Below are 12,994 nucleotides of genomic sequence, written 5' to 3' on the forward strand. Positions count from 1 at the left end.
AGGTGAGGGTTGGTGGTGGAATATCTCTCTTTCAATGTAATCATATCACCGTTCTTAATTGGAACAACTCTTTCAATTATGTCTAACATGATGATAATTTACAAAACCTGCAAAGAGGCATACAATAAATTTATGTCCAAACTTACACTATTTCTTAGCATTGCACCTGACCTAGCAAGAATTAAATGCTTGATGGTAAATAAAATGGTAACTTACTGCACACCTATTCTGTATAGCACTAGGATTGTAATTTAATCTTTTTAAGATTTATTTTATTTATTTGAAAGACAGAGTTACAGAGAGAGGGAGAGAGAGAGAGAGAAAGGTCTTCCACCTACTGGTTCACTCTCCAAATGGTCGCAATGGCTGGAGCCGAGCCAATCCAAACCCAGAAGCCAGAAGCCAGGAGCCAGGAGCTAGGAGCCAGGAGCCAGGAGCCAGGAGGTTCTTCTAGATCTTCCATGTGGGTGCAGGAGCACAAGTGCTTGGTCCATTACTTTCTCAGGCACATTATTAAAGAGCTAAATCAGAGGTGGTGGAGCAGCCGAGAATCGAACCAGCACCCATATGGCACTGCAGGCCAGGGCTTTAATCCTTTGTGCCACAGCATTGGCCCCAATAATTTAACTTTCTTAACTCTTTGAATTGGTTTCATTATCCCTATGTCATAGATGAGGCACACAAGATCAGGAAATCAAGTACCTTGACCAAGACCACACATTTTTTTTTAAAGATTTTTTTATTTGAAAGCCAGAGTTACAAAGAAAAAGGAGAGGCAGAGAGAAAGAGAAAGAGAGAAAGCAAGGTCTTCCATCCGCTGGTTCACTCCACAATTGGCCACAACAGCTGGAGCTGTGCCACTCTGAAGCCAGGAGCCATGAGTTTCTTTCTGGTCTTCCCATGCGAATGCAGGAACCCAAGGACCTGAGCCATCTTCTACTGCTTTCCCAGGCCACAGCAGAGAGCTAGATAGGAAGTGGAGCAGTCGGGACTCGAACCGGCACTCATACAAGATGCCGGCGCTGCAGGCGGCGGCTTTACCCGCTATGCCACAGTGCCGGCCCCAAGGTCACACATCTTGAATCTAATAGGTCAGTGTTAGAATTAAAGTCCTTTTGTGTCCACAACTTCATATATTTAGACAAAACACTGCCATCTAAGAATGAGGTACTTCTGCTGGATTCAACTTAATAGAGCCATGAGCCATGTCTTCAATATTCCATGCATTATCCTCAGCTGCTTGTCATTTAGTGCAAAGTCACCTAGCAATCTAACCCTGGTGGAGGAAATCAATGCCAGCAGTTTGACTGGTTTTTACAAGGTTGAAAACTCTTTATCTGATGAATCAATAATCAATTTCTAGTACTCTGGTAGTCTGAATGAAGAAACACAATAGAACTCTTGCTGATTAGCTCCTGTCATTCTGCAAACACCCTGTAGTGCATTATGAAGGCAGGGTGAAGCTAGTTGGGAAAAATGGGTCCATTAGTCCTGGCACTGGGATGATAATGGGAAATTTTGCCAAGTTTCCCATATTCTTCTGGATCATTCTTACCACATCAGGACAAAGGATACCAAAACATCAAGAATTCTGAGATCTCTACTGTTATCCTGGAAATTCCAGAAAGTCACAGTTTCAAAAGAGGCTCCATCGAAGTTTAAGCTACTGTGTTCCATCCCAGTGAATTCTATGTAGACTGTGACCAGGGTGCAGATCTTCAGGACTCTGTTCTAGCCAATGGCATGGAATCTATTCAGGCTATTTGTGAGCATTGAAATAATACCATCATGATATTTAATTTATTAGGTCAACATAGATTAAATTGGGCCATAGGATGCCAAAACACTTGGTCAAACATTGTTCTAAATGTTAATGTAAGGGTACTTTTGGGTGAGATTAACATGGAAATCAACAGACTGAGGAAAGCAGTTTGCCTTCTCTGAAGTGGGAAGGCATTAGCCAAACAGTTGAAAGACTGAATAGCACAAAGTGGCTGACTTTCTCTCTTTAACCAAACTTTTTTTTTATTCTTTTTTTTTTTTTTAATTTGACAGGTAGAGTTAGTGAGAGAGAGAGACAGAGAGAAAGGTCTTCCTTCCATTGGTTCACCCCCCAAATGGCCACCATGGCCGGTGCTGCTCCCATCTGAAGCCAGGAGACAGGTGCTTCTCCTGGTCTCCCATGCAGGTGCAGGGGCCCAAGCACTTGGGCCATCCTCCACTGCACTCCCGGGCCACAGCAGAGGGCTAGACTGGAAGAGGAGCAGCCGGGACTAGAACCCAGCACCCATATGGGATGCCGGCGCCGCAGGCGGAGGATTAACCAAGTGACCCATAGCACCAACCCCTGACTTTCTCTCTTTAAGAAATAGGGACTTCCTCTTGCCCTTGGTCTTTTAGTTGGGATATCGGATTTCGTTGTTTGGCGCCCTCAAACTCAACCTCACTATCAGTTTTCTTGTGGCCATCTTGACAACTTGCCCTGCAGGTTGTAGGATTTAGCAATATCCATAATCATGTGACACAATTCCTTACAATGCATCTCTTTATGCACTTGTATAGACAGCAATTCATCTATACTCACATAGAACTAATAGTATGTATTTACATAGATAGATAGATGGCTAGATAAACATATCCATTGTTCTGTATTTCTAAAGAATACTAATATAGCTACCTATATTTTGTGATAGTGTTTGTTCTGTATTCATAATTATACGATGTAAGAAATTTTCAAGTAATAATTTAATCTCTCGGCTGGCACCGCAGCTCACTAGGCTAATCCTCCGCCTGCGGCGCTGGCACCCAGGGTTCTAGTCCAGGTTGAGGCTTTGGATTCTGTCCCAGTTGCTCCTCTTCCAGTCCAGCTCTCTGCTGTGGCCCGGGAAGGCAGTGGAGGATGGCCCAAGTCCTTGGGCCCTGCACCCACATGGGAGACCAGTAGGAAGCACCTGGCTCCTGGCTTCGGATAGGCGCAGTGCACCGGCCGTAGCGGCCATTTGGGGGGGTGAACCAACAGAAGGAAGACCTTTCTCTCTCTCTCACTGTCTAACTTTGCCTGTCAAAAAAAATAATTTAGTCTCTCTTAAACATAATAAGCTTGGGCATTGTCAATCAAACTGTAGTCTTTGCACTATAGCCATTACTAGGTACTTGTTATTCATGCAGATTCTGAGGTCCTACTCAAAATGTATTGGATCAGGATCTGCATTGCAACACAAGCAACTGGTCTGTATTAGTAGTTGTTTCTGATAAGCACTAGAGAAGGGAAACTGAGCCTCAGCATGGCAATATATTCTGTGTGACTGTTCATGGTATTTTAGTCATCTGTACCTCATGTTCGTCATTTCTGAAGATTTTTTTCAATAAAGTTATCAGGACAAGCCCTGACCTAATACAGAAAACCATTAGGATATAGGTGCTAGTAATAGAAGACATAGATACTAGTATAAGAAGTAACAACAGGGCCAGCGCTGAGGCACAGTGGGTTAAAGCCCCAGCGTGAAGTGCTGGCATCCCATATGGACTCAGGTTCTAGTCCCAGCTGCTCCTCTTCTGATCCAGCTCTCTGCCATGGCATGGGAATGCAGTAGAGGACGGCCTGAGCCCTTGGGCCCCTGCACCCGCTTGGGAGACCCGGAAGAAGCTCCTGGCTTTGGATTGGCGCAGCTCTGGCAGTTGCGGCCATCTGGGGAGTGAACCTGCAGATGGAAGACCTATCTCTCTGTCTTTACCTCTCTCTGTATCTCTGTCTTTCAAATAAATAAAATATATCTAAAAAAAGAAATAACAACAATAACAAACAAGAATAATAGCATAGGGCCTGAGATTGTGTTGCAGTGGGTTAAGCTGCCACCTACAGCAGCAGCATCATATATATTGGAGTGCTGATTCAAGTCCTGGACCCTCCACTTCTGATCTAGCTCCCTGATAAAGTGCTAGGAACGTAGTGCATGATGACCCAAGTACTTGGGGTCCTGTCACCCACATGGAAGCTCTACATACAGTTTCTGGCCCCTGAATTCAGCATAGCCCAGATCTGGCTTTAGCAGCAATTTGAGGGTGAATGAGCAGAAATTCTCTCTCTCTCTCTCTCTCTCTCTCTCTCTCTCTCTCTCATTCTATCTTTCTAATATAGACATAAGTGAATATTTTTTGAAAAACAAGAATAATAGCATACTTAAGAGAATCCAAATTTAATGAGAAAAAATTAATCTTTCCTCTGGTTTTGAATTTTATACTTGGCTAGTTGAGTTGTGTTGATTAAGTCACTTTAGCTCGTAAGTCTCATGTTCTTTATTTCAAACTTCACATTGTTTGGCTAAATATGCTTGTATTGACTTCATAGACAAAGGTATAACTCTATTCTGAGAGAAGTAGTACTCATTTCATCACTGACTTTCTCAATTTTAAATTTCAGATTTTTAATAATAGATACTTGGCTGGTCAGTAAGTACCAGGAGATAATAACAGATATGTCTTAAGCATGAATGACATCAGTGAGAAAAAAACACTCATCTAAAGGATGTTTTTGTCTCCAGTTCATTTCCTACCCGTGACTATGGATAAGAGGATACTCTCTCATTTAATATGTTAGAATATTGCACCATTGAAATACATTTTAACTGATACTTCATTGTTCAAATTGTATTTCAAGATCATGTTAGTTATACTCCTGAGGCATTGTTTTACTTGAAAAATGTTATTTCAATTAGTTGGATATCATTCTTTACAGGATTTAGGTCAAATGAGGGGCAATGCTAAATCCAAACCAAACAATATGTGTCTGCAATAAATTTCTGTTCCTGAATTATTCATACATAATGGCATAGGTGACTCTTCAAACATTCTGAATTAAGTAGAATTGATTTCTCACTTTTTTATGCTCTGTTGTACAAGCCTTTTTGTACTTTTACTACTCCTTAACAAATAAAATATTGATTCATCTCCACCAAACATGTTTTATTTAAACTTTGGTCTTTGTCAGCAACTTCATCCCTAGTACCCACAATTCCTTTCCTAAGATTGGAATTGTCTTTTGCTTCTGAAAGTGAAATCCTTTAACCCCGTCTCTTAGGGTGAAGTAAGTGACTGCTTACCACCTTTTACCTTTAAGTTTCCCTGGAGTGTTTATGCTATTAGTATATCCAAAGTGTAGACTACATATTTTTATTAACTTTGGGTAGTCTAAAAACTAATATTGGACTTGCATTGCATTGTCTCTGGGTGTCATTATCTAAAAGCGATCACGTTTCTTCTTTCCGAATCCAGGAACAAACATACTTATAGGCAGATTTCGGCCAAACTTGTAACATTAGTTACCTCAGCATGAAGCACATGGTCTGAATCAAAGTTGAAACTCAGTAAATATTTGTCGAATAAGTGAATGAATCACATTTCTATTGGATTTTTTTTGCTTCTAAAAATACTAGATGGAACATGAAACAGAAAGCAGAACATATAACATATAATCTTGGTTCACTTGATAGAACTCGATTTATATAAAATAAAATCACAATCGAAAGAATTAAGAAATAAATGAGATTTAGGAGACCTGACTTTCAACCAAAGATCTTCCATTAAATGTGTAACCTTGGCCTCTGGCTAACTTCTCACACTGCTCTTACCTATCCTAGAATAACTATCCTAGAATAACTATTGCTCTATACAATATCTGCTATGGCCTCAAGGCTGTAACTGTGACTATGACATACAGATTTACAAGTTTGCTTACTTGGGCTAAGATGATCATACTTACTGCCCCTTTTGCTTCATTTGAGATCTGGTTGCCTCAACTCTCCTTTCCAATGTTCTGTGCAGTCTGCATAATAACCTTCAGCACGGGTATAGTGCAAACCCTAGCCCATGCAGTCTGTTACACGGAATATGGACCACTGCCTGGAACCTGAAGACAAATTCCCTTCCAATGTCAAATTGGATGATGCAGATACCAATTAACACACACCCCCAGATATATATTGCATTTATCATTCTCTCTTTTGTAAAGTCATTATCTAATTGTTCATTTATATAAAGGCAACAGATTTCATGTATTTCATATATACAGTTTTAGTAACATAATGGCATTTCCCACCATCCCTACCTCTCTTCCTTCCTCCTTCTTTCCTGTTTTTCTTTTAATTCTTGTGAAAACATATTTTCAATTTACTTTATAATCACAAGCTAAATCCTCCACTGAATAAAGAATTCAACAAGGGGGAAATAGAAAGACCACGGCTTGTCAGGAATATAGATAAGGATTATAAACAATAATCAAATACCAAGGTGTCAGTTCCACACATATACATTACACTTTTGTTCTCTACATAGTAGCTAACATGAATCAGAAAAAGCATATGATATTTGTCTTTTGGGGACTGATTTATTTCACTAAGCATAATGGTGTCATTCTCTCTTTGGAAAACACTGCCACCAAGATCAGCCCCATGCTTTTTTGTCTTTTTCTGAATACAATGGGCATTTAACAAGCAGAAGTAACTTTTACTTGCAATTTGAAGGCCTTAACTCTGCACAAGGCCACATCAGCTCTCTGGCTCTTTTCTTCAGCAAAGCCTCTGGTGTAGGTGCACTGAATACATCCTCTGTGCTCTGACATGATGCAGAGCTGACTTGAGCACAGCTCCTTTGAGAACTTTGAAGAGGTTTTCATCAGGTGGGAAGACATAGAAATGCAGATGTTTTTATGCAAGCAGAGAATTGCTCCGACATCTGCCTATACCAACTATAATGTGGAGAGCTGAGGTTCTCCTGTTTTTTTATTACTCTGAAGGTAATATTCACCAAGACTATGTAGCTTTCAACACTTGTTTCTGAAAGAGACTGATTTTCATTCTCTGCCTAGTTCTTTGTTGTTTCTTTATGAGTTCCCCAGAGGCTAAACCAGTGGCCCAATACAAATAACAAATATTATGTTCTACTCAAAGACCTTTCCTCTGGTACCCGATCTGCACTGAGTTAAGTTTTCAGTGCCCCCGATTCTTTCCCTTAGAATGAGCTTTTTTTTCACTCCCTTTGTGTGTCATCAGTTCTTTCTGAAAATAAATAACTAACTTTGCTTTCTGATATTATTCTGCAAACCGTTAGCTTTCCTTCTCAAGTTGATCCTTGCCTTGTCCGTATGCCATTACTTCATAGCTGGATTATCTGTTTTATCTGCTAGGTAAATACTCATATGTTAGACGCTCCATCTGACCTTTTAAAACATTGTTTTCTCCACAAAATATCATTTCTAGAACGGCTTTCCTTGATGTGCCCCAACTCCACATGAGCTCTTTGCAGTTCCATGCAGAAAGAGACAGCTGTTTCCTAAGCTATCCTTGAAAATATGCTTATGACTCTTTTTGTTAGAAAATTCACTCCAATTTCCTTATTTTGCTCTACTTCTGCTAGAAGAAACAAAACCAACAAATAGCTGTAAATTGCTTGCAAAATGCATGTTTGCATGGAACATCCCAAGCACATTGCCCACAAGCAAACAATTCAGACTTCAAATCTGATGCCTTGGATGTAATGATGTTTGAGTTCACCATGCTAAGTCTTAAATCTTTTGTGGAATGCATTGCTAGACAGGTTTTATGGAGACTCTAGCATTTGTATTGTGGTTTTGAGCATAGACTTGAAAAAGCTGACCTAGGAAGGAAAGCAGATGACTGAGCTGTGGTCCCCGGGCAAATCAATTGCTCCCTCAAGAGGTGAGAGATGTGAATGAGCGAAGAGATAAAATAAAGTAAAATAAAATAAAATTGACAGGCTTTCATGACTTATAGTCACTTTCTTTGGTGTAGTAAACCTAATCACATTGGTTACTATTTCACTGTATTTGCCGCCGGAGTCCATTAGAACAGTCTAATTTACACTGCAGTGTAATTCATCTGTTTTATTAAGGTTGTTCTTGTATTTATGTTAGAAGTAAAAGCCGTCTCTGGTTCAATGTTATACAGTCATTCTGTGGAAATGCCACAGGGCACAGCAGTTAATAAACCTGGGAACTAGATTTCAGCACCCGTATGTTGACATCTGACAAGTTTACTGTGAATGCAGTTTTGTGGATGCAAGGTCTTATACAAATAGAAATTAGCATCATCATTACAAGCCCATTACAAATAATTGTAGATCCTATTTATGGAGGTACTTGAAAGTTCTTTGCATGTACTTTACTGAGAATGTTAGTGTTTAATCTTTCCCTCATCTTTTCCCAGGAAAACCTGCTTAGTATTAGATTTCATTGCTGGTAAGAAAATTACCTGAATATAAAATGAAGACAAATTAAAGATTGTGCGATTTCTTGCTGAAGTCACAGTATAATTCCACGAAGATTAGCATTTCCATAAAAATCAGCTCTAGTTACTTAGGAGCTTCTCTGTTCCAAGTAGGGCTGGGTGCCCAGCTTTACTGTGTAAATAACCAGCAGTGAGAGTGACAAGGCAAAATCCATGCGATCCCTTGGTGAGACTCACAGACAAGGTATATTTACTCATAACCTGAGTGTCCACAGAGAACTTTGTTTCAGAGAACTCATTATCTGTGCCAGTATGTGGACAGAAAATCTTTTAATGAAAGAAAAAATAACAGAAAGAATGTAATAGACAGTAAGTTAATGCTAGCTGTAATTCATAGGCTACAGAGGAGGCAGAAAGAACAAGAAAGCAGAAACAGTACTGAAAGATAAACCAAAGACTGTTCTCAACTTATTCTCTGCCTCATTGATGGATCACGAACTTTGGTATGCAATGGGCTTGAGCTTGACTCATCTATTAAAATCCACACTCCATGGAAAGAGTGTCTTAAATAACATTTGACACATAGCATAAATATAATAAAATTATCCTGAATTGTATTTAGGCAACTGAGGACAATATTCATGTCCTCTGTACTGTAGACATCCATCAAGGTTTATAAAATGAATGAATACACCACCCTAGCATCTTTTTCACAGGATGCTAAAGTGAGTCAGGAAAAGGTATCAGTGAAGCTGATGAACTCTGAAACACTTGGCTACTTAGATTCCCTCATAACATAGAACTGTGGGATGCAAGGTGAAGCAGGGGGAAAGGAATGCCGCTTTAAACTGAGAAGTCCTGGGCTCCAGGGTTGATTTGGCCCATAACTACAGTTACTTGAAGTTAGCAACTTTGCCTTTCTGGGTCTCTGTCTCTTTATGTTTACATAAGGATAATCTGTGTTATCCCTTCTAAAACTAAAATTCCATTCTTCCACGTTTGCTATTAACTATAGCACATCATATTTTGGTCTTCTGTAATTTGGTGTAGAAAGGCAAACTCACTACTCTGATTCTTCAAGTTAAAAAATACCTTTTTAATCATAATCTTTATACCTTAAATCCAAGAAGTCACCAAGTTTTGCAAGTTCTACCCTTTGGTTCTTTTTTTTTTTTTACATTTTAATTAATATGAAGAGAGCAGTTTTCATGCATTTCAAAGGTACTAAGAAAGTAGCTATACTTTCCTCCTTTCCCTTCTCCCTACCACAAGTCCCCTCCTTCCTTCCTTTCCTTTTTTTCTCTTTCATTTTTGCTAAGACATAATTTCAACCCACCATAGAATCACAGGTTTTATTCACCACTCACCATACTATTCAACAAGCAAATTGTAGGAAGACCACAGTTCCATGAGAGTAAGAACAAGTGATAAAAACAACTATCAAATGAAAAGATGCCTGTTTCACTCCTGTTAATTTTTTTGTATTCTCTATTAACTGTCATATATCAGAGAAAACAGATATTTGTCTTTAGAAACTGGCTTATTTCACGAAGTCTAACAGTTTCCAATTGCATGCATTTTATTGCAAAAGATAGAATTTCATTTTTTTATTTTGAATTTTGGATCATAGCCATTCTAACTGGAATGAAGAGAAACATTATGGATTTTATTTGCATTTACCTGGTGGTTAGTGATCTTGAGCATTTTTTGAAGTGTCTGTTTGCCATTTGCATTTTAGTCTTTGGAAAACCCCTGTTCATGTCCTTTGCCAATTTCTTAACTAGAATCTTTGTTGTTGTTGAGTTTCTGGAGTTCTTTATGGATCCCGGATATTAATCCTTTGTCAGTTTCATAGTTTGGAAATGTTTTCTCCTATTTTGTCAGATGTGCCTTCACTCTGCTGAATGTTTCTTTTGTAGCACAGAAGAGTCTTAGCTGATATAATCCTATTTGTCTATTTTTCTCTTTGTTGCCTGTGCTTTTGGGGCTTTCTCCAAGAAATCCTTGCCTATCCCAATGTCTTGAAGAATAAATCACATTGATCTAGGTAAATGAATTTTCTGATGTTTTGTTGGGTTTGAGCAGCTAGTATTTTATCACGAATTTTTGCATCTATGTTCATCAGTTGATATTGATCTATACTTCTCAATTTCTGTTGTATTTTTTTTTATTTTTGGTTTTAGAATAGAGTTGATTCTGGCCTCACAGAAGGAGTTTGTGTGGCTTCCCTCCCTTTCAATTGCATTGAATAATTTGAGAAGAATTGGAATTACCTCTTCATGAAAGGTTTGATAGAATTAAGCAGTGAAGCAATTTGGTCCTGGGCTTTTCTTTGTTGGGAAGGTCTTTGTTACTGATTCAATCCTTGGTTGTTGTTCTATTTTGGTTTTATGTCTTCAATACTCAATTTTTGTAGATTGTATGAGTCCAGAAATCTATCCATTTCTTCAAGATTTTCCAATTTTTTGGCATGTAGCTGTTTGTAGTAAGTGATGATGATTCTTTTTATTTCTGTGGCATTCATTGTAACATCTCCTTTTTCTTTTTCTTTTTTTAAATTTATTTGACAGGTAGAGTTATAGACAGTGAGAGAGAGAGAGACAGAGAGAAAGGTCTTCCTTCTTTTGGTTCACTCCCCAAATGGCCTCAATGGCCAGCACTCTGATCCAAAGCCAGGAGCCAGGTGCTTCTTCCTGGTCTCCCATGCAGGTGCAGGGGCCCAAGCATTTGGGCATTCCTCCACTGCACTCCCGGGCCACAGCAGAGAGCTGGACTGGAAGAGGAGCAATTGGGACTAGAACCTGGCGCCCATATGGGATGCCGGCACAGCAGGCGGAGGATTAGCCAAGTGAGCCACGGTGCTGGCCTGTAACATCTCCTTTTTCAACTCTGATTTTATCCTTTTGGGTCTCCTCCCGGCCTTTTGTTTTTTGTTAGTTGCAACAATGGTTTATTCATTTTTTCATTTCACTGATCTTTTGTATCATTTCCTGTTTCAATTTTGTTTATTTCTTTTTTTGAAAGAATTTTCTTTATTTATTTGAGAGGAAGAGTTACAGACAGAGAGAGGGAGAGACAGAAAGAAAGGTCTTCCATCTGCTGGTTCACTCTCCAGTTGCCACAATGGCTGGAGCTGAGCCAATCCAAAGCTAGGAGCCAAGAGCTTCTTCTAGGTATCCAACATGGGAGCAGGAGCCAAAGCACTTGGGCCATCTTCCACCACCTTCCCAGGCCACAAGTAGACAGGAGTCTGAAGAGGAACAGCTGGGACACAAACTGTTGCCCACATGGGACATCAGTGCCAGTGCCTGAGGCACAGGCTTAGCATACAACAACACAGTACAGGCCCCATGTTTATTTCTTCTTTAATTTTAGTTATTGCTTTTCTCCTACTAATTTTGGGTATGTTTTGTTGCTATTTTTTTAGGATGTTAAGTTGCATTGTTAGATCATTTATTTGATATCTCTCCAATTTCTTGATGTTGGCACTAATTGCTCTAAAAATCCCTCCTAACACTGCTTTTGCTTTATCCATTAAGTTTTGGTATACTGTAACTTGGCCTTCATTCATTCCTAGGATTTTTTTATTTCCCTTATGATTTCTTCTATGACTCACTGTTCATTCAGACACATGTTGCTGTCTCCATTTTGCATGTTTTCTACAGTTTCTTAACTTTTTAGTTTCTAGTTCCATTCCATTATTGTCAGTAAAGATGCATGGTATGATTTCAAATATTTTCTATTTTCGATACTTTCTTTGTGGCCTGTTATATCGTCAATCCTAGAGAAAGTTCTGTGCACTGATGAAAAGAATGTGTCTTTATGAAGCTGTGGGATGAAATATTCTGTAGATAGCAATTTCATCCATTTAGTCTGTAGTGTAGATTAGTTCTGTTATTTCTTTGTTGAATTTTTGTCCAGTTGATCTGTCCATTGATTTGATTGAGGTATTGAAGTACTTCATTATTATTGTTTTGGAGTCTATGTATCCCTTTAGATCCATTAACTTTTTTAAATAGCCAAATACCCTGGCATTGGGTGCATATATATTTACTGTAGTAATATCTTTCTGTTGGGTTCATTCCCTAATCATTACATAGTGTTCTTATTTGTATATTTTAGCAGTTTTTATTTTGAAATTTATTTTTCTGATATTAAGATGGCAACTCATATTTGCTTTTGTTTTTCAGTATCATGGAATACCTTTTTTTCCATCCTTTCACTTTCAGTCTATGTGCATCTTTGGGGTTGAGTTCTGTTTATTTTAGGCAGCAAGTAGATGAATCTTGTTTTTTAACCGTTCAGCCAATCTTCATCTTAATTGGAGAGTTTAGGCCATTTGAAAGCAAGGATACTATTGATAAGTAAAGGCTTTGTCCAGCCATTTGTCTATAACTATTCTTCATGTTTGCTTTGGATTTCCATTGTGCTTTTACTAAGAGGTTTTCTTGTTTCTTCACATTATTGCATAGTGATGACTCTCTTTCTCTGTTTCTGTGTGTAGCACATCCTTAAGTATCATTTTTAAGGTAGGTTGAAGTGACAGATTCTTTCAATTTCTGTTTCTTATCAAAGTCTTTATTTCACCTTCATTTTTAAATGAGATCTTTCTGGGTACAGTAATCTGGATTGGCAGTTTTGTTTTTCTTTTAGGACTTGGGCTATGGCTCTCCATACTCTCCTAGCCTGTAGAGTTTCTGGTGAAAAATCAGCTATGGCTCCCACTCTCACTCATTAACAATATAATATAGAAA

Source organism: Oryctolagus cuniculus, chromosome 6 (genome assembly GCF_051225735.1).
Source record: "Oryctolagus cuniculus isolate XC-2025 breed Fujian yellow rabbit chromosome 6, ASM5122573v1, whole genome shotgun sequence".
Classification (NCBI taxonomy): domain Eukaryota; kingdom Metazoa; phylum Chordata; class Mammalia; order Lagomorpha; family Leporidae; genus Oryctolagus; species Oryctolagus cuniculus.